The sequence below is a fragment of the Prinia subflava genome, chromosome 3, assembly GCF_021018805.1.
Source record: "Prinia subflava isolate CZ2003 ecotype Zambia chromosome 3, Cam_Psub_1.2, whole genome shotgun sequence".
NCBI classification, from domain to species: domain Eukaryota; kingdom Metazoa; phylum Chordata; class Aves; order Passeriformes; family Cisticolidae; genus Prinia; species Prinia subflava.
This window is the reverse complement of record NC_086249.1, coordinates 52706164-52714526: the sequence shown is the minus strand read 5'-3', so window position 1 is coordinate 52714526 and position 8363 is coordinate 52706164. Positions and strand designations below refer to the sequence as shown.

General features: G+C 33.9%; 1 long non-coding RNA gene across 1 annotated transcript in view; it reads left to right on the top strand.

Annotated features, from left to right (window-relative positions):
• Positions 1-254: 254 nt before the first annotated feature.
• The window catches only part of LOC134548633 (uncharacterized), a 28711-nt gene continuing 20602 nt past the window's right edge, over positions 255-8363 (top strand). The window contains exons 1-2 of the long non-coding RNA XR_010079837.1: positions 255-514; positions 1662-1793. This is a non-coding gene — a long non-coding RNA (uncharacterized LOC134548633). The remainder of the gene's footprint in view (positions 515-1661; positions 1794-8363) is intronic.

Here is an 8363-nt window from a genome sequence, read left to right as displayed (position 1 = left end):
ATTAAAAACCACTAACCTGACACAAAAGCTTTCAGCAGTCATTTGACTCTCAGAATTACTGCTTTTCCTTGAGCTTTTTCAGCACTTAAAACCAGGTAAAAATGTAGTGAAGTTTCAAGTCACTACCTTGGGAGACTCGTCCTTGCCCTATTTTCTTTGAAATGGACAGAGATATGCAAATCTGTATACATGTCTGTGCCAGGAGACACGGGGACAAATGCTGGACTCTGTGAGGTGATGAAGTGTTAACAATTCCATCCCTCCCAGCCCCTAGTAAATCTGTCCTTCTTCAGCCCCAGCTCTTGGTGCCTACAGCAAGAAAATCCTAGGTCATGTGAGCTGCCATCACACCAGTCACTGAACAGAACACTGTGATCTGTTCCCATAGTGATCCTCACAAAAGGAGAACAGCTGAGGGAGTGTTGGGTACGTGTGGCTTATTCATGTGATAGCTGTGACTACATTCAATATCACCAAACATTAGCTGGCTAAGCATTCACCAACAATGAGCAAGGTAGGTGGGTGGTGAATCTCCAGCTATGAAGGGACAAAGATAGCTCTCCAAGACATAGCTCTCCCAGACATGTAAACAAACCTAATTCCAGAAATGCCTAATTGTTTCCATTGGTCACTGCTGGGCATTAGATTACATAATCGTCTCCAAACCACTCAAGAGTCAAAATTATTCCCATCAGAGTGTGAAGGATCATTCTTGATGTTGGGTGGGAGATATTTTAGACAATACTTCAGGGAAAATCAAGCATAAGGGAAAAGCTGTGAAATTTGAATTAGCAATATCTGTGTTGTTCTGGAAATTATTATTCATTATTTAACTAGTTTCTTGCTGCTGTCCCCTTCATTTTGAAAATAGGCTGTGAATTCTTAATACATATTTTAGGTTTTTTGTGTCCTTTAAGATATTTATTTTGGAAGTAAATATTTGATGTGAATTTATGAGAGATGTTTGTTCTGACATCTCATTTTTGAGGGGGACTCTCTAAAATCAATTAGGTGGAAAGGATTCTGGATCATCTGTATGGGCAAACCCATAAAAAACATGGTACCATGAAATGTCAGTAGTGCTAATTTAGAGAAGTGAAACCACTAGAGCAACTCAAAAGTAATATACTTGCTGTAGCTGGCTCATCAGAAAGGTGTGTATATCATGGAACTGAAGATTTGTTTTGTATTCCCTGTGTTGCACATGTTAATGCTGTACACTTTAAGCCTGCAGAAATAGTATTAAAATACTATACAGGTACAGGGAACCCAGCATGAAACAAGCTCTTCTGTACTATCTATTGGGAACAGCCACTGAATAAAAACCAGCTTAGAATAAAATGCCATGTTTCAGTTTGAAGAGCACTAGCCTGTTTCCTATTAAAAGGGCCAGAAATAAACTGACATTTATGCCATGTTTATACAACTAAGAACTGGGAATGACTTAGAGGGCTAAGTTGTTTGATATACACCAATTTCTCTTTTCTTCTAAGATTAAGGTGTAATATGGTTTATGCCCTTGAAGAGATTTCTAGAGCTCTTGACCCATAAATTAAATTCTCCCAACCAAGCAACACCCTTGTGATACATAAATAATAAAATATTACATATTTTTGTTGTTTTTATGTTTTAGCTGATGAAAGTATTTTTCCTCCTTTCAGATATTAGCAAAATAAATGCTGCTCACCATGCAGACAAAAAAATCCAGGTTGGTGAAGTAGAAAATAAAGCCACACAATGGCACTATTAGTACTAAGTGATGAAGGCTTAAAGACAAATCTCTTCATATATTTGTAAGTATTATAGCTATTTTCAGCTATAAGAGTATTGTATTTACTGGTGACTTACAAACAGAGCTGCTGCAGTATTGCCCTGTGAATCAAGGTGATTGTAGTTGATATTTAACTTATTTGTTATTCAATACCTGTGTGTTTTATATTTCATGTGTCACAGATCAAGGTTTTTTACAGGCAGAAGAAAGGAAAAAAATAAATAGCTCTTTATCCTGGATTCTGACAGGACAGAGTTAATTTTTTTGCAGTAGCTGGGAGGGGGAATGACTAAGGCATTATTCTATACCAGCTCACTTATTGCCAGGGGCAGGAGGAGAAGAGGTTTTCTTCCCGGGCTCCTTCTGGTGGAGAAATCCACTTGTAACAAGGAGAAGTCTGTTAATTGATCATCGCAAACAAGATCACAGTGCTTTATTAGTCTATACAAATTTGGGGAAAAAAGGGAAAAAGATATTAATATTATTTATAATTAATCAAAGAAAATTCAGCTGAATGAAAAAGCTAGACAAAGATACTGGTTTTGAAATAAGTTACTAAAACTTTTATAGGACCATAGGTCTTGGTTTTCTGCAAGATGCTAAGAATAAATCTGCAGATATCTGTTGTTATGCTGCTAAGTTAAAACTGTCTCTACTGGCATGACAGTGAAACCAATAAACTTATATTGTAAAGCTATATTCCATATATGCATTAATGGCATGGAATTTATATTTCGTTTTTAAGGAATGCAAGAGCTGTAACTAAAGAAACCAGAAAGTTGTTCACAGTATTATCTTTAAAGACATTTTATAAAATCAAAACTCAGTGTAAAATGTCAATGTGATATCACTTTCCTGTAGTATTTTTTGCAGCTGAGCTTATTGAAATATACAGTTTTAAGTAAGTCTAAATTTTTACATTTGATTTTATGAATAATATGTGGCTTTAACACCCTTTTCCTTTCTAATTAAAGTTATATTCAGATTTGTTTTTCAAGCAGTGTTTTCCTTTGCAGTTGCATTAGGTCCTTAATCTTATTTTCATTTGAGTGACAGTAAAAATTCAGTCCCTTGAAACTATTTTGCTTGTTATCAGCTTCTATTCACAGTATGACAGACATATGATAAGGAATCAGTGACATTCTCTTTTTATTTTTTGTATTGTACAGAAAAAAATTATAGATTTTGGTTCAAAATTAATAAAGACCATAGCCATTAGATAAAACTTTTATGTGAATACAAATCTATTTTATAGATTTAAAGATATCTATTTAACACTACTGCATCCTAGTTTAGATAAAAAATATGAAGTTAAACTATTTTTTCAGCCATGGTACCAGACTGACACATAAATACAAAGTTATATTTCATTTGGAACTTAAAATGTAAGCCATGGGGTTGATATCTGTCAACAACATTTTCACTCAATTTTAGTTTTGCATGTTCACCTGATTATGTGAAAAAAATTTGGAGAAGACAGAGCTGATAATTCTTAGGGAATTTTTAGTGCTTTTCTCTCCTGTATTATTTGCAGGCAGGTAACCCATTAAAAGTATTTGACCGGGCTGTTTTTTCCATTTTTGTTATACAGGTCAAACAGAAAATAAACCAATGAAAGGTTCTTAACTGAATCAGTGAAACACAACGTGCATTTTTTATTGCCCTTAGCAATGTTTTGAGAGCAGCAAACTGTTCCCTGATTATTTCTTCACCATGCAGTACACTATAGACCTGCTGCACTGTAACTTTCAAAGGACTTCATGGCATGAAAAGCTGAGTTGCATCCAAAAGATCAACAATGTAGATGGGTCAGAGAGTAATTGTACCCAAGCTTCTACTGGGTCCTCAGTAAATAGCAGTCATCCTCTTTTTGCAGGCTGCTTCTGGAGTGTACATAACAAAAATCAAATAAGATATGTAAATCTCTTATCCTATCTTTTTCAAGGTAGCCTGAAGTCTAACTGGCTGTGCACAAAGCTAAAGGAGAGCAAGAGGCCAGAGAGGGCCTCACTGTCCTAAGCCTGCCCATGGGGGCTGGTGTCCTGTCAGATATGCCCAGTTACGTGCCTGTCCTTGAGCAGTCACGGGGACAGATATATTCTCACAAAGCAGAGAACGTTTTTTTGCAGCTGCTTCATAAAATAATCTTTTGAAGTGAGTTGAAAACACAGCCATTGAGACTGGGAACAGGCTGCTACTGTGGAGAAATAAACCTCTAAGAAGACCCATCTTCCAGACTGAGGAAACATTAATAAAATTCTGCCGTAAAATGCAACCAGTTTCTGGGAATAGGATGTTCAACTTAGGAATGGAATTGAATATCTGCACTGCAATTTTCTGAACATAGCCAAGTTGACCTTGGCAAGCAGTGAGTTAGCTAATGAAGGGAGGATGCCAAAGCTGGATTAAAACTGAATAACATGCGTGTTTTGCAGTGGTTTTAGTCAAAAACTAATGATCATCATCTAATAATTCAACAAGAAACCTTCCAGGTAAAATTCCATCTGTCTCCAGAAACGGCTCTGTTTACAGATTTGCTTCATGGGTTATGTTGCTCTGAATGATTATCTTTGCAGTGCCTAATGTAAGTCCTGCGTCAGCAAAGGGAGCCTTTATTAGCAGAGTTTGAAATGTCTGTTACTGTAGTGCACTGCAATGTTACTACGTGTTTGGAGGGTGTTGTTTTAGACCATTAATAAACAAAAGAAACTGATGATATCCATAGTAACAAAGCCTCAGAAAGAGTAGATTGAAATACTATTCCCAGGCATGCTCAACTCCATCTGAAGCTGGGTGGTTGTTTCAGCCCTACCTCTTCTGTACTGTAAAAGTCCCCCAGCATTCTCTAAATTAGGACTCTACTTTCAGATTAAAATTTCCACTTAAGCAATCACATTGCACTACACTGTTAATATTGAAAGCATACATAAAGTCGTAAAATATCTCGTTTCACTGTCCTATTTATCTTCCTGTAATAATTAGGTAATAAATCAATGTCCATTTCTCTCAGGTGAATCTAAGAATGTAGTGCTGTGAAGGTGAAGTTAGATTAAATTTTTACTCAAAGATTAGAGAGAAACTTCTTTATATAATTAAAGAAAATTAATAGTTTTATTTTCAAATTATATTTTGATTTTTAAAAATCTAATTGTATGTTGATTACCTAAAGTCCATTGTGTTAGGAGAAAATAGCTTGAAGAAATGAGTTCTACTGAATTCCAGTTATTTGTTAAAAATAAGTATTTTGAGGTTTTTGGATTTTGGTTTTTTGGTCTTTGGTTTTTAAGGTTTTGTTTGTTAACAAAGTAAAGCTTGCTAGTTTTCAGGCATTAGTCTGATTCAGTAATTTGAGAAGAATGTAAGAAATTGATACCCCTAAAGATATGATAGTTATAAAGATATGATAGTTATATTGATATAATAACTTTTACCCAGAATATGTCTGATATTAAATTAATTAAAAAATCGAGCTTTTTTGAGAAAAACGTTGTAAAATGCTACTTATACTTCTTCCCTGCAAGGCTATAAGGGAAAGTTTTTCAGTATATAGCCCTGGATTTTACTTTGTTAATTTGGAAGACAAAATTTTCTAAAGTAAGAAACCCTTTATTTCTTGCTCAGTAGATGGGAGAAGATCTGAAAGATTCAGTGTTCAGTGTAAAGTTAAAGCTGATGGGTTTTTTGATAGAAGGATGCTTTGGAAAAGTCAAATATTTTATTTGAACCCTTAAGAAATGTATAGCCTTCTCTGTTGTTTGCAATAATCTTAGTTACTATTTATGAGATGATGTTTTTTAGTAAAACAATATGTATTAAAAAAAAAAAGAGTTTTACCCTTTTAGCTTTTCATCAATGGCTTCTATTCCACTTTTGCCCATGCAATAGAATTCTGTACTTTCTCCAGCAATTTTAACTTTGTGTTGACTACTCTATAAATGTTATTTTACAGTTTTCTCCCCGCAGTCTTTAGATTAGGAAGGTTATTAGGTGAGGATGATGTGTATCTCAACCTTGTACTGACACCACCCAAGATGTAACCAGTATGGGAATAAAAGTCCCAAGGCTCTTCAATTACATGTTCACCTGCACAGTGTAGCCTGATTTGCCCATCTTTTGTCTTCACAAACTCTTCCTTGAATAGGAACTGGGAAAGTAACTTTCAGGTTGTGTTATTAAAATATAGAATCAGAGATTTAACGTGTAGCAATGTGTGTTTCTATTTTCTACTTGCTTTTTTTTCCCATGAATCTGTGTAAAGAGGTGTGTCTTTACCCTACTTTGAGGAAAAGGTGTGAGGATGAAAGAAACAATTGTGTAAGATATCTTGACTAGTACCAGAGTTTCAAGCATAAATCTCACTTCAGAAATACCCACAAAATACATCAAAGCTAAAATATAAGATACATATTTTTTAAAAGCCGAATTGGAATCAGATCCTGAAAACTAGACAATAATTTTGGCAGCTATCTTGTTAATCTTGATCTAATTTTGAGTTTGCAGCTGTTCTGCATTCACTCACAGAACTTTATATTTGGGGTTTAGATAATGAATTTATTTCTACAATATATTTGAAATTTTTTTTTGTTTGTTTGTGAGAAGGCTTCCTAAGTAAATACTGGCATTACGTTTTTTGAAAAGTGATTTAAAGTTTTATAACCTAACACCAGAGGGATAAGGGAAAAAATCTACAAAGGGGCTTAGATAAAATGTGGTATTGTTAGTGCCTTGAGCATCCATAAGAGCCTAAATTGTTCAATTCCTTCAAGTTTGCACTGGGAAATGCCTTAAATGTACTAGGTAGGACTAATTCCTCAAACCCTGTTATCTGAAGGACCTGATCTGAAGAATATATCTATATCGCCTATAAAGAATATTTGTTTTGCCATAAAAATACAGATAGAATTATTAGATTTGTTAGTGTTTTTAAAAGATTATCTACTCTGATTATGATTATTATGTGTTTGTTGTTGTTGATTTTATTGAGTATTTGAGATTTTATATTTAGCTTTAGCTATTATTCTTAGTAGCATAGAAAATTCATAGAACAGCACTAGTTCACTCTAGAGGTAAGGTTTTGGTTTGTTTTCCTTGTACTTGAGCAAAGATTACACTGCTGTTAATACACTTGAAATCTTTAGGATCTAATAAAATAATTATTAGCAGTGCAGATCTAATTATTACAATCCCCTAAATTATATTCAAAAGCCAAACTGAAGTGAATCTGACACCATTATAGCCCATCAATCATCAGAATTTACTTAGTAATTTCTAATAAACACAGAACAAAAAAGATCACATTGAAGAGCTCCCAGCTAATCCACAGCTTCGGAGCTAAATACTGGGCTTATGAATTGTCTGGGTAAGTCTCATATATGAATGAGTTAACTCCATATAGAACAGAAGCTTCAACTGATGCAATATTATGACTTTTAGAGTGTAGTTTTATTTAGAATGAAAATATTTTGTGTGTTTCACAGGAGAATAAAAATAAAAAAAGAAAAAATAATAACAATAAAAAAAATAAAGAAACTTAGTTTTATGTGGCTAAATACCTTTTGCATTGACAGACCTTCTGGTTTTTCGTATTGAGTTAAACATTTTTTTTCCACGTTTTTTAAAGTGAATATCAGAGTTAAAGGTATTTTCACAGTGAATTGTGAAAATAATATGTTCCTAAACTCTAAACCAAGTACACTTCAACCTTGTGTGAGTTTTCTTAGGCTGGTTTCCAGATGAAATTCCACAGCAAGTGACCCAATCATATGAAGCACTATTTTTACAGTGGAAGTCATATATACTCTGCTGTAGACAAGCTTTCAGAGATATGTATTTTATTAATCTTCCATTTTTTTAATCTATATATAAACAAACTTATTTTTAAATGAATTTTGTAAGTTTTGTAAGTTGTCTTGTCCCCTTTGGGATTTTGGGCATCTTATTTATTCATGCAATAGCTCCCTTGTATTCAGAACTGGAAGAGATCATGATTCATTTCCTAAGTTTCTCTTGACCTCATGCCTCCTATATTGTTCAGCTTTAAAAGTAAATAAGGCTGTCATATGGCTGCATATGCAGCAAAATACTCTTGGGTAAAGTAATTTATTGCATCCATGGAAGAGTTGCCAATTTTTCTATTAGGTGGGATTAATTTCCTATAGGGAAATAGAATAATTTCCAGAAAAGTTGTGCCTTGAATTTGCATTTTACCCTCTCATCTTCTATCACTAGTTTTCTCTTACTTTCTAAAGAAACTTACCCTCTTATATGAACAATTCAGTACTGAAACACCTGTGGTTGTGATGTGTTCATCATGAAAAGAATTTCTGTTTGACATATGATTTTCAAGGATAACTAGGTATAGCAGAAGTAAGACTGCAAAACTGGATTTTAGGCATTGAGTTTAGGTTTAAGAAATAGAAAATGGGAACATTTTGATTTGTAAGATGATCAGATTTGATATTATTCTTTGCATAGTCATTTGTCTAACTATAGTTTTATGTTATATTCATACTAGTTTACATCAAGATAACGAAAATCTCCTATCAAAACTATTTTTCCTTTTTCATCAACTCTTTTGCTTTCACAGTCAATG